A 14,144-nucleotide genomic window follows, 5' to 3' on the forward strand; every position below is an offset into this window, starting at 1 on the left:
GACCACAGAAAATACTTCTGGAGAGCAAAATGTTCAATTCTGCTCCCAGATTGCCACAAACCAGTCAGTGGCATTTTCCACAGAGGTTTTCTACCAGCATGCAATGGGGCCCAACAAACATCTGTCTCTTAATTTGCTGTCTCCCTCATGATTTGCCTCAAGAGAAAGCTTTATCCACTGGTACTGTTTTGGTTTTATGTTTCTTCAGCAGTTTTCATGCAGCCTAGATCAGGTGAAAGGCAGAGGTACAGGCAAGCCCTACCTCTCTTTTGAGCAAACGTATTTCCCAGCAACTTCAGTCTTCATATATATATTTATTATTATTATTATTGTATTTTTAATGCTTTCAGATTGTATTATTATTATCATTATTGTATTTTTTAATGCTTTCAGGCTTCCCACAATCTATCCTCTTTCACCTGGGACCATAATGTACTCAGAGCATTCCACTAGTCCACAGGGTCTAAGACTGCTATTTATTACCAGACAGAGCATGTGTAAGAAAAGTAAAAATACTGACAAAAGGAAAACAACTGTTTAGCTCTAAATGCAAAGCTGTTAATGGACATCATCCTAAACATCGGCCCTTCCCTCTTTAGTTTAACAAAGATGATATATATGCTGCACATTTCAGACAAGTATCCTCAAAACCAGCTGATATTTCACTTTCAGATATCCAGTGTCCTGGAACTATTTAGATATTGCCCTTGAGAAGCTTAACAGTCATTCTTCAAACAGGAAGTTATCAAGCCATCAACAAAAAAATGCAAATGAGACATCCATATGCATCTATATTAATTAATGCATGTGGTTTTTCACAGAAACCTAGTGCCAAGAAAAAAAGATTCAACATCTCAAAGTATCAGCAATCTAGAGCTTTTCGAAAGTCACTAAATCAACTTGCTGGTTTCTTACATTGCAAAAGGCACTGCAAAGGCTAACACAAGTATCCCAAACCAATAACAAGTCATATGCTGACCAAGATTACATGCTGTATGTTTACCGATACCCAGATTTGAAAAGGTTTAAAATCACAGGGACAAAAGCCCCTCAGAAGACACTCATTGATTATCTTGGTACAAAATATACATTCTTAAGCTCATGATTCACTGACAAAATGAAACAATGTCTTCACTTCCTTTATCACCTTAGTGTATTTATTATTCTTCTGTAAACACTTCAGATTCAATTCTCTTACCTGACTGTATGAGACGCCCTCATGAAAGGGGTGTTTTTAGGAAGGGCTGTCTTCAAATAGTAGAGCAGAAAAAGCCTCAAATGAATAGAGTAGGTCAAATACTTGTCTACACAGAGAAAAGCTAATTTAGTATTGAATGTAATTTAAACAACCTTTGGGCACAAACCCTTCAGGTAAAGCTAAGCTGAAAGTTAAACATTGCACCTACATTTCTAATTGTATTGCATGTCTATATTTAGAATATTTTGTAGTGCACAGTCTACTAATGTAGGTAAGTCTGATTGGCAATTAATGTATTTTATAATTTACAATATTGTTAACATGGAGAAAAGTCTCTGTTTCTGGCCCAACTAATTTCTCTGCTTGAACAGTTGATCTTTCAGGATAAATCTTTCCTTGCAGTAGACTTTTGTGAAGACACAAAATAACTTGTGCTAATAATGGCTTTTGTATATAAAAAGGTGATCAGGTGACCAATTCAGAATCAAATTTGACTTTAAAAACAAGAGTGAAAATACAATTCAGGTTCTTTCACCTACTTATGCAAAGTATAAGTATTCCCAGGTATTCTGTGATACAAACCCACAGAAAAGCAAATAGATAAGTAGCCAGCAGGAAAACAAGAAAAATACAGTAGTCCTTATTACCTGTGGTGTTCTCTTGCCTCTCACAAACACAAATGTATCTATATATATGTGAATAAACAAACTGCATTCTGTTAACAGTAGTATTTTTTGAAACTCCTGTGTTAATTTTATAGCCTAACTGTCAAGTTCTAGAAGGAGAGGCTTAATTTAGATCAAAAAGCAACACCCTGCTCACTGTTAACCCAAGCTGGAAAAGAAACTGCAAGGGTGAGCAAAAGGGTAACACTGCTCTGCTTCATCACCATAACAAAAAGAGGCACCTGTAATGACCAATGTTCAAATGAAGAAAATAATCCCATCCCTGCTCTCCTTCAAAGGAAGGTCTTGAAATAATTAACCTAATTCATACACATGCTTGAATGTAAAGTTCTTCAGACTAACATAACACAAAGAAATATGCATGCTATTATAATCATCAAATCCTTTTAGAACTTCTAATTCCTAATAAAACCAATAGTCAAAAGAATATAAGAACATATCACTTTTAATTTCTAAGTATGCATGCAGAACAAGCTTCTGTCACCCAATTCTTCCATTAAATACACTTTAATTTTGCATTTATTCTCACTTAAACAGCTACAGTAAGTCCCATTTTGCTGTAAAAACTCTCTCACACACACTGTAGCAAAAAGGAACAGACATATTTCCAAACTGGAAGCAACAGACACCCATTAACCAACCCAATCCAAACACTACAGCCAGTAAAAGTAATTACACAATAATGTAATATGTTAAATCCAAAATCAGCTAGTTTTTGCCGGATGACCTTCAAACTTCTAAAAGCAACCTGCAAAAGAAGAAAGACTGTACACACAGTCTGACAAAAAAATTAAAAGAGTAAAACCATTACTGCCTTGCTACTATTACTGCTTATATATTTAAAAGAGTCATGTATTTTCTCCATTACCACTTAAAGTACAAAGTTAGGAAGTTTTCATGTACTCTTTATACCCTTCATCCAGTTCATTTCCATTACAGTATCTGAGTTTTCTTTTTTTTTTTTTTTGCTGAAGAAACCTCCCCATGTTAGCCAGGAGTAGGCTTGGATTGTCACAAGGTGTTTTTGATGCAGACTTGTACAGCAATAAACAAGGAGTATTTGAGTTGAATTCCTGTAGCGTGCCAGTTTATTAAAACTGTGAAGAAATCAACAGGACCAAGTGACTTTTGAAAAAGGCAGGCAAAACCCAAAAATGGGGCAGAGATGAAGCCTGAAAGCTGACCTGATCTCTCTCCCAAATGGGGAGACTCAGCGTCCTCATTCCCCTTGTGGAGATTGTAGCCCTCTTTCCTACCCCCTAGAAGACAGCATTTCAGCATCTCACAGGCTGTGTCTGGAAACACATGTAGGGAGTAATAAAAGGTTAATAAAAAAAATCCCCTCCTTAGTAAGTGTCAAACCATCTTCTTTTTGCCAAGGCTAATAAGAGCAACACTCTAGCTTTAAAAGACATTGCCCTGTTTTTTAATCTTTTTAACTAGAAGTCCAGGTTTTTGATGGGAGAATAAAGGCAAGAAAACAAGCTGGAACAAGCTACTTTTTAGGAGATGTCTGTCAGGGGAAAAAGTTTCAAACCATCCTTAAATAAACACACCAATAGGATATTTTTGTGAAAGTCATTTAAGAAAAAAGCCACAACCAACCAAGTAGAAAAACCAAACCAAGCTGCTCTAATTACACTGAAGAGGTGAGTCTCCCACATGCACAGAGGGAGGCTTCCCGTACTACTCCCACCACTGACCATCTCATGCTGCAGTCAGTGCCCTCATTGCCAAGGGTGCTTGTGGGATTGCCTCTTCCTCTACCAACCTGCCCATTTCCACAACATTTAGGAGCTTGTCTCTGAGATAATGACATCATGATCTTTAGCATAAAGTAGCCAAACATTTTAAAAAGTCTAGCTTCAAACTAAGCAAACTTAGCTCAAACTAACCACAGATAAGAAGGATGAACATTCACAAATTGTTGTGCCCCATGGCAACAGTAGACTGGGTACAGACTGCACAAGCCTCTTGACAATCATTTTCTCCTACCCGCACAACTATAGCACTTTACTTTCTTTATCAGCCCATCCTGACACTACACAGTCTTCTTGTGCAAATATCCTGCATCCAAAATCCTACCCCCAGATCAAACAAAGGAAAAAAATCTAAGGTCTGTTCTCTCTAGTTTTCTACAATTTTGCCCCTTCTTATCAATTTGCAGTTATCTTACAATAGACATAACTCTTGACAGTAAAAACACTGTCATCAAGAATACCTTCCGTTAAAAAAAAAAACAAACACCAAAACCAAAAACAAACACACAAACAAAAAAAGCAGAGGCAGAGAGGGATGCAGCAGTTTTTTCTCTAACGATGGAGAAAAGTGGTAGTTCCCTAAGGAAACTGAATATACAATCCAAGAATACTGTTGCTGGGTATTTCTGTGGAAGAGCTAAAAACTTAAATGTCATCATGGTTATACTTCTTTAAAAGCTATGGTTTCAGAAAGACCTTGCTGCACTCTACTGCTATGTGCAGGGCATGCCAGAGCTGCAACCTCTAGTTCCCCAGCCAGGCTGTCACACATTTGGTTCTGCATACATAAGCAGAAACAAACCACACTAGGACAACACAACTGGAAAAACCTAAAATCGTCTAACATAGCAATGAAAAATAGTGGCATAATCAACTATGACAGATCTTCCACTACTGTTCAGAAACTTGTATATTAGCAGTACCCAGAAACAATGCATACGCTGTATAGACACATCTTCAGAAACACTGACATTTTTGTTTCCAAGCAGTATGGGCCAGATATATGGTTATTTGATTATGATTTGCATACACCTTAAAGTTTCTCAAGATACTGTCATATGGTCAATTATTCTCTTCAGCTGTTATCACTCTAAAACACAAAGTCAGGACTAAATATACTCCCCAGTTTGGGACCTTGAAATCTATAAACTCCAGTGTTTCATACATGAGCTATGCTGGGAGATGAGCTGTATAGACTTTTAAGCCGAAATATTCCATTCTCAGAGGGACTGAATCCTGAACATAGACTGTTCTTGTTCAATTTGTCCTGAAGTTTATTTAAACCAGCATGTTCTTGTTCAAAGCTTTTTTTTTTTTTCCTACTGACAATATTGCTAAAATGTTCCAGATTTTCCATTTTACACTAAGCATTTTTGAAATGCACCTTAAAACTTATTTTTAAATGCACTTAACAGTTATCATAGTGTGTACTAAGACATCTTAATGACTGAAAATTAGAATTGATACTTCACCTCAATGCAGTCGAAGAAATAGTTTCAGTCATTACATAGATTATTCTGTTTCTGGACGTTGAAACAGAACTGATCACTAAATTCCCCAAAACAACAGCTGAATGCATTCATAACGATTTTAAAAGGACTCCACCCTAACAGTTATGCCAAGTGTAAAATACTTTCAAATTGCCTGTAAAATGGAGGGGAGCTTTGAGATTTTTTTCTACTGGATTCTATATAAACTGAGGGATTGCCCGAATATATTATATATATTAAAAATACACATATGTATTTCCCAATGTATTATTATATAGTGTAAACTTTTTTTTAATAACGATAGAATTGTTTTCCCTATTTAAATAATACTGTTAAGCAGTAAACATGTTGGAAAAAAGGTGAGATGGTTGAGAAATCTGCTGATGCTCTGGTTTCTCAAAAAACCTAAACATCTGCCAGAACTAAATTACATACATCAAAAAGAGGGTGTCAGCATTTGTTAGGAGACAAGGGCATTAAAACAGATATCCCTGCAACTTTCACATCTACTTTTCTTGCTTGGAAAGCCACTGATCTATTCAACCTACTTCAAGCAAGGCTTTCTACAGATTTTATTTTTGCTTTACTTTTAAGACCAGTTCCTCAAACAGAATTCATTTGGTCAGTTCAGTCCCCTTAAATTCAACAAAATATTCTGTTTAAAGGATTTTTAAAAACCTATCTGCCTGAAGAATTCATATTAAAAAATCTAATTTTAAATAAAATACTCTCATTGGTGATAATAAGGTTCTAGTTACATAAAAAGCAAGAACTTTAGGGTCATATAACAAACAATGGCAATTACACATTTACCTCTCTATATTGCTCTTAATGCAAGCAGCACTGGTTTTCCAAGTGTGATTTTAACACAGCTGCCTGGGACCAAGGAGCTGTGGTGCTGAGCAGAATGCCAGCTGCAGCAAGCAGTTACCAAAAGACTTTTCTTTATGAAGTTTTTCATGACATTTTTTTTTTCCTTTCAACTTAGCCAGCTTCTCGGCTTTCCACTCCAATTTGAAGGGAATAGTTTTAGGTTCCACCAGAGAACTATGGGAATTAATTTCTATCCATAGTTTGGGAACACTGAAGAAAAGGCAATAAAAATGTGTCAAATAAGATATAGCAATGAACCTTGATGAACACTATTTTTTGTCACCTTCCCAGTAAAAGGTAACTTCTTACAATAACATTCTAATACTTGTCCTTCTCTAATTTTAAAGGTTGTAATTCTTGAGCTTTATACCATTTTCTCTTCCATTGCGTTCTGTATTATTTGAGAGAAGAATCCTAAAAAGTAATGAACAGCATTCCTTACATGATTTCTTCCCATTGTTTAACATGATCAATGCTAAACTTCAATCAATATTCATATCAGAACAATCCTTTCCCTTCCTTAATATTCTCCAAGAATTTATAAACAGCTGTTTGCCTCTTAGCCTACATATAACTAAGCTGTATGTATTAAGCCCTGCTACTCATTCCTGACAAATCAGTCCCCAGCATCCTCTCCAACATGGGGTCAATTTGTATGCAAGAATGCAGGCAGTTTTTGTCTTGGTACTGAGATGTTTGAAAGCATCTGGGCAAGATATACAAGGAGATCTTGAATACTGTTGTGTACAATTATATGCCATTCTTGGGTAGGTCGAGATGTTTCATTTCTCAAGCAAGATTTATTGGCAGCTATTACAAGGATTTTTTAATACTTTCTAAAGCTTCAACTAAATATGCCTTGTGCTAATACCTCACAGGTTTTTTTCAAGAATTTTATGGATACATTCCTGGAATTTTGCTAGCCATTCACTCATTAATTAGCAGTAGCAGCACTATATTTAAAAAAAGCTCTTAATAAATTGAGTATCTTAAACTTACAAATTTAAGTCTAAAAAACCCTGACTCTTCTGGGGAAAGTCACAGCGATACAGGTGATGTCAACATATTTTCATATGCTGTTGCAACCAAACCTTTTTCCAACATTATATATTTCCAGGAATTTTCTTCAAAACTGAAGACAGCTATTGCTGTATTTTAAAAGCCATAGACACTACTAAAATGCACATTTTTAACTGGATGAAGTGCACTGCCATAAGTCAGATGATAGGCAATCTTTTACAATCACCTATTTTGGAAGTACTTTATTCTTGGTAGCCAACACTTTCACTAAGAATGAAACAATATATAGTGGCAAGCTGCAAGTATTACAAAGGACTCTAAATTAATATATGGTATTCCTCACTCATGTCCTCCAAAAGCTGATCATTTTTTCTCCTTGTCAGTTTATATTTCTTCCTCTCCTGCATAGCTTTCAACTATATGAAGAAATCAAACACCAAAATAGCAACAGCTCCATATCCTCCACATGACAGTGTAATTTCTTTTGCCTTAAGGCAGTGTCTAGCACTGGAATCATAGCTTGTTTTCTTCTAACTGGTATATTACACCAAAGACTTAATGCTTGCTTATATAAAACTTGCACAAAGACCAATTTACTCACAATGGTCCTATTTAGAATTTGGAGTCCAAGCCAGCAGTTCCTTTTACAGCCAAGGCAGTGACATTAGTTGGACAAAAATCTAGTTCTCATGCAAAAGCACAGAGGAGCTCAAGCCCTACTGCTTCTTGTATTCCTATAAATGAGAAACAAGAAAGCTAACATCCATGCAGATTCACTCTTTTTGGTTGAGAAGGGCCACAAGTTTAAAATTCAAAATTACATTACATTTCAAAATGAATTATATTTATGTGTTTTAAAATAGTTTTTATACCACAAGTATAATGTGTGAAAGGGTCTCAGAAATTGTTATTTCTATGCTAAACTGAATTGGGATGCATAAATTCTTACAAACCAAAGGGGTAAAGTTAAAAAATTCTTAAAACCAAAGGGGTAAAGTTTAAAATAAAATGAGAAAATTGCAGCAATGTGAATTCCAAAAAAGGAAAAAAAAAAAATTACCTACATATATTTTATGAGCATTTACAGAATCGCAAGGTATTTCCAAACAAAATCAGAGCTGAGAGGACAACAGCATTCCCGAAAGAGCCAGAAGAGCAGCGCTGTGTATGCGCTGCCTCCTGTGAGCAGTTTCACCCTTGCCCATGGGACTCTCACATAACCAGATGAAGTTGCTAGTGACTACCTGTTTGTGGCCACCAAGCATGGAAATTTCACACAGTAATTCTTTAGCCAAAATGGTTCCTTTACAACAAACTTTTCAGACATATCTGTAACAGTAAATTAAAACAGTCTGGGAGTATATTTCAGGAAATTGAGGCAAATTGGTAAAAAAATGACATGTGTCTAGGGTGGTAAACTCCCCTAGCCTGCAAAGCAGAGTGGCCTCACAGAAATTGTCTTTTGGGAATGATCCCTGGAACACTGACTAGCAAACAGCGTCCAGGAATTAGCTCACTGGTTTTGGCATCAAGTTAATCAGGATATTTTTCTGTAAAACTTTCAGCTTGGACATAGCTAAGGAAATTCAAAATGTTCCCAGGTCCAGCCTACATCTACACAGAGAGAAACTGCAGCCCACCTAACCGTCTGCATCTGGTTCAGGGGATGTAGGTGAACGTTCTGTTGAAGAAAACCAGGCAAAATTGGAGCCAAAAGGTTAGGAAACAGATCCTATTTGGCTACTGTGATGATAAGGCACATAAGGAATGGCATATTAGAAACTGTACCTTTGAGGAGAGGTTCCTAGTTAAAAACTTGGTTTTCCACGCCAATATGGACAGGCAAAGAAGCAACCACATATAGGTTCATAATCTATATGGTTACTCTACCTAACATGGAAAATCTATTCTCTTGTGTCAGATGACATGACTGTCTTATTCTGGGGGAGCTGTCCTATCTACCCTGTCTACTCAGCGTGGGAAGTTGGTCTCAGGAACAAGCTGAGAACAAACAATGCCCCAGTCTCCAGCCAGGAATCATTAGGAAATAATCACAACCTTCACACTGCAAGCTCCTAGATCTGATGGAGCCCCAGCCTCAGTGAAATATATAACTCATATCATGGAACAAAAGGCAACACTCAGTTGTGGCTGACTCACATGAAGCATTCCACAAAACTGCATTTTTGCTGGGCACATTTCTCTGTCCTTCTGCATGAAGTTCAGGTATGTGGCTTGTCACACTGAATGACATTACTTAAGGATTCACTATTTTCATGTATTATGCAGTTTATTGCAAAGCTGAATAAAGCAGGACATTCCACATCTGTGCACTGTACAGACACTGCTGTATTTTGCAAACCTCTGTTTTGACACTGGCCATAATATCTGATACAACCTAATTTAATTAACTTCTATTAATTTAGTTTTCTTCGGTAAATTTTGCATGCTTATAAGGCAAAATTTCTCTAGTATTAGCTATTATCTGAAAATCTCCTACTAAAAATGATTGATAGAAATTTTAAGCAGTGTGCAAAAAAGATTATTATAATTACCAACAGTATGTACAATTATTTAATGTGAGTGTTTCGCTAGTGCTACCCACTTAAATGAGCATTGCTTTGCAGTATTAATCAACATATGTACTGCAATAACAATTATTTTTATATAGTTATTTTGAAAGTAAAAACATCATCTTCTATAGGTGTAAGATGAATAAACAATTTGGTTTTGTTACAGTCCGAAACAAATTTCTATTAGAGTTATCTCAAAATAAGCACTGCTTTTATGGCATATTTCCAGCTCCCAGACTAACAATTCATCCTATATTACACCTGGAAATTACAAACAATTACATAGCTAACAGTGGAGTCCTTTAACCCACCTTCTATCAATGAGTGTTGAGAACTTAGGTTGCACCCACAGCAATGCAATTTCATAAATTACATTATTACATTAGTCTAAGAAGACTTTAAAATAAATGATTTAAAAAATCAAGGCCATTCAAACTGTTCTTACTCTCAACTTTTCAGGAATGACTCCTTTGATATCTGCACTGAATATAAAACCCAGAAAAAACCCACCAAACTCCAAGAGTATCTCTCACACAGCCATCTCTATAGTTTAGCAAAGTCTGTCTATTTTGGTGAGATTTCAACAAGCAAACAAACTGCAACAAAATGCAACTTCAGAGCTGTAAGCATAATCTTTTGCTGTTAAGTTCCTATAAACAAGACACAACTAGATCACAATAAGTTTCTACTTTGAATTACCAAGTCACAGAAAGAAAACAACCATGTACCATCAGTAGTTTTCAGTAAAGATGACCTGCACTCTTTCCTGTTCATATTATAACACTCAGTCTTTCTCATTGCTATTAATTTGTATTTTTGGTAAATATATAAGCCCTTTAAATTCATCAAAGCATAGATAACTTTTCCCTCACAATGTCTATTTTGGCTTTGAGAGCGTTTCAGTTTTCATCTTAGTCTTTCTGATCATTGAAATCTGACACTTTTAACATTATGTTACTCGTTTCTAAAACTTGGAATATTTTTAGACAATAAACAAATTATACAGCATAAAAAAATAAGTCACCTGAGACCATAGCTTACAAAATATTACCCCCTACAGTTCTGCTGATAAAATGGAAATATGATGAGTCTACTGCCTGACATTGTTAGAGGTTAGTATCAAATTTCAAAGGGGCAAAAAGGTGGAAGTTAAGAGCTTTTTCAGTAACAGAAGATTTATTTCTGTATTCCAAAGATACTATTATAATATAAATACACTTTTGTAATATTTTAATTTTTCTTTACATATGGAAAGGTAATGTCTTAAGCATTAGACGGGGGTGCTACTCCTCAGGTTTTGGTCAAATTATTTCATGTTATGTGCTTTAAGTATGGTAATAGTGAACAGAAGTGGTGATACAATTCACGCAAATTGTAAAATACAACACAAACATAAGTCCCTATCTATAGACCACCTTATCAGTGAGTTTTTCTTTTGCTGGGTCACAAGACTCAATAATTAACATCAAGGCCCTGACACTCAGTAAAGCCTCAGATTTCATCTACTTCAGATGATCGCTTCAAAGCTTCATTATAAGATTTACTTGCACTAATTAACAGAGATCAGAGTCAGTTAGCTATTTGAAGGTTGCCTATCACATCACAAGGCACCTATATTTGTAGTGATGCTGCATGACAGCAAACTAGATCAATTAATGTAACATAACACTTGTTTTCTTTCTTAAGACTTTGGTCACCTCTGTACAAACATAGTGAAAGCTGTTAAACCCAGCAAAAGCCCAGTGACATTAAAATTCTTGGGAACAATTGTTTTTTCTAGCCATAATAACAATTTCCAAAAAGCACCAAGAAAAACAGTAATAAAACACCTTATCATTGTTTTTTTAACATTCCAAAACAAAAAAGAACAAGCTTACTGTACAGCTACTTTTTTTTAACTCCAGAAGGCACTTAGGAGAAGTAAATAATAAAATAATTAATGTTTTCACACTGCAATCACTCCACAGCCTATCAAATGAATCTTCACGATGAAGCTGGTCTGGACAGCAACATCAACCATGGTACCAAGTGCAGCATTCAAACTACAGGGGAGTTTCACTTTGCAAGTGACTGCACTGTGAGTGCAGAGGCAGCACTGCCATTGATCTGCCAGTATCAAACTTTGCAGAACATTTGCTTCTTTGAATACAGTGTAGTTAATTAAAGGCTCCCCAACCAGTAGTAAAGAAAAAAAAAGCCTCTACATAGCATGTATAAAGCTTAGCCCAACAATTAATACAGTGGCTCTGTCTTTCACAATTTTATTAATTAACACAATTTTAATTCTGCCCCATGAGAATATCCACAGAACTATAATACCAAATGTGAATTTTGTTCTAGTGTATTACAATGACTAATGTTAAAGGCAGACCCAAACTTCTTTTCCTGGGCTTCAACCACATAGCTAAGTCATACTTCAGACCAAGAAGACTTGCAGTGGTGTGCTGAGGGCCAGAGCATCTCAAGGTCTGCCACACCAACACAACCATATGTCTGCTCAGGGTATAGTCACAGTCTTCCTGCAGCTGCCTGGAAAATACTGTGTAGACATACTTTTCATCTGTGGCTTATTTTACACATTATTTCTTATTTAATTTTATGAGGTATCTGTCTTGGTATCTTAACTTTTCTTTGGAAGGACTGAAAAAGGGCACATGTATGGGACTTCTTGAGTGCATTTGCTTAGCTTTACATCATATTTTGCATTTTGAGTGGTTTTTTTTCAGGTTCTTTTACAAGCGGGGCACAGTGAAATAATCAAACACAAGAAAAACTGTGAGATGTAGCAAAAAACCTGCTTTAACCAAATAGACTGAGTTCACAGAACTATTACTTAGTGGATAATAGATGTGAAAATAACTTGCATATTTTTTTTAACCAACAGATAAAGTAAATTAAAAATTATGTTCCTGCTGGATATAGCTATAATTTTCCTACATGCATATCTGAATAATTATGATAAATATTAATATTGCATTAATATATTTATGCTTATGTAAATTTATAAATGAAGGTATATTGATCAGATATTGTTATATTCTGCAAATTGAATAAGGAATTAAAGGTTTCTAGAGAAAATGAATGAAGAGCTACATGAGGTGACATGTCTCAAGTCAGAATAATTGTACATGAATAGGTTCTGAAAGGAGGAAGATGAATTATACATACACCTTACTGAGCTCTAAAGCCCACCAGCTTCAAAACAATGGCAGGGGCAGATTACTGCATAGAGCTTGCCAGATTGACCAAGTGCATTTCTCTTCTCCTGCAGGCAATGGCAAGCCCTGTTCCAATTTGGATGACTGATGAAACTACAGCTGTAAAAGCAGTTTTCTCTCTAGACCTAATTATGATTGTAGATTTATTAGTCCAAGACACTCAGGAAGGACTACAGTCATATACGAACATTTCTGGTTTTGCCTTAGTAACCAAATCTTGTTCCAAGGCTGCATCACTAATTTTCTTACTAATTCTTACTAATCCAGAGCTGACACTAATGCAGAACATACATACACCTCTGTCCCTCCATTTCATACAATTATACTCCAAACAAGTGGAAAGTTTTAATAAAGATTACTGCCCAAGGAAGCAATATTAAATATATAACTGTAAGAAGTGGGTTTTTTTGTTGTTTGTGTTTTTTGTTTTGGTTTGTGTTTTTTTCTTTTTTGTTTCAAATCTAAATAGGCCAAGAAAAAGCTTTTTCACCCCTTGTCATATTAAAGATTTGAAAAATTAAAAATATTCTATTAAATGCCTCTAAATCTGGTCAAGGCCTTTTCTTCAGAAAAAATGAAATACCAAAACACATTTTGTACAGAAAATTCTGGGCTAGGGGCTGTATTTTGTATTTATTACCTATTACCTGTATTTATAACCTAAATATTTGTATTTAGGTTATGTGCTTGGCTTGGTAATGCACACGCTTTTACATCATCTCCCTTTTAATTTCTGCGGAAAAGCCAAGAACCCAAGAAATCACCCCCTAAGCATGACCAGAGTGTGTGAGGATCACCACATCATGGCAGAGTACATAGCCAAAATACTTGTTTCCAAGTTTTGCAGCTCTCTTGGAAAGCAAACAGCTACATTGCTTTATCTTGACAATCTATTTCAATAAACACCATGGTAACTTCCATTTTATCCTATTAAAGAGAAGTTACCACAATGCCAGGTATTGCCTATAAAACCAATGATTTAATACTTTCAGTAAACTCCATTAGTGTTTTCTTGACAGACTGCTTTTACACCTTACTTTTCACAGTGATACAGGTGAATCAAGAAAACAATTACTACCGCTTGCTATTTACAAGAACAAAGATAAAGCACTAGGTTTTAAAAGTTCTTTAGAAATCTGAAGAACCTGTACAATATCTTCTAAAAGATTCTGCTTAGAGGCCAACAAGCCTGCTCTCTGTACCTCAGAAACATTGACCCACTCCACCTTGACACACTGCGTCACCACCAAGACGGCCAAAGCCACAGCACTGTAGCAGGTCCTCATACGAAGGAGAAAGAAGAAAATAGCCAAGCAACTAAATGCA

General features: G+C 35.8%; 1 protein-coding gene across 2 annotated transcripts in view; it reads right to left on the reverse strand.

Moving 5' to 3' along the window:
• ARL15 (ARF like GTPase 15) overlaps window positions 1-14,144 on the reverse strand; it is a 214,940-nt gene that overhangs the window by 81,756 nt on the left and 119,040 nt on the right. The window lies entirely within an intron of this gene.

This window comes from Heliangelus exortis, chromosome Z (assembly GCF_036169615.1).
Source record: "Heliangelus exortis chromosome Z, bHelExo1.hap1, whole genome shotgun sequence".
Classification (NCBI taxonomy): Eukaryota; Metazoa; Chordata; class Aves; order Apodiformes; family Trochilidae; genus Heliangelus; species Heliangelus exortis.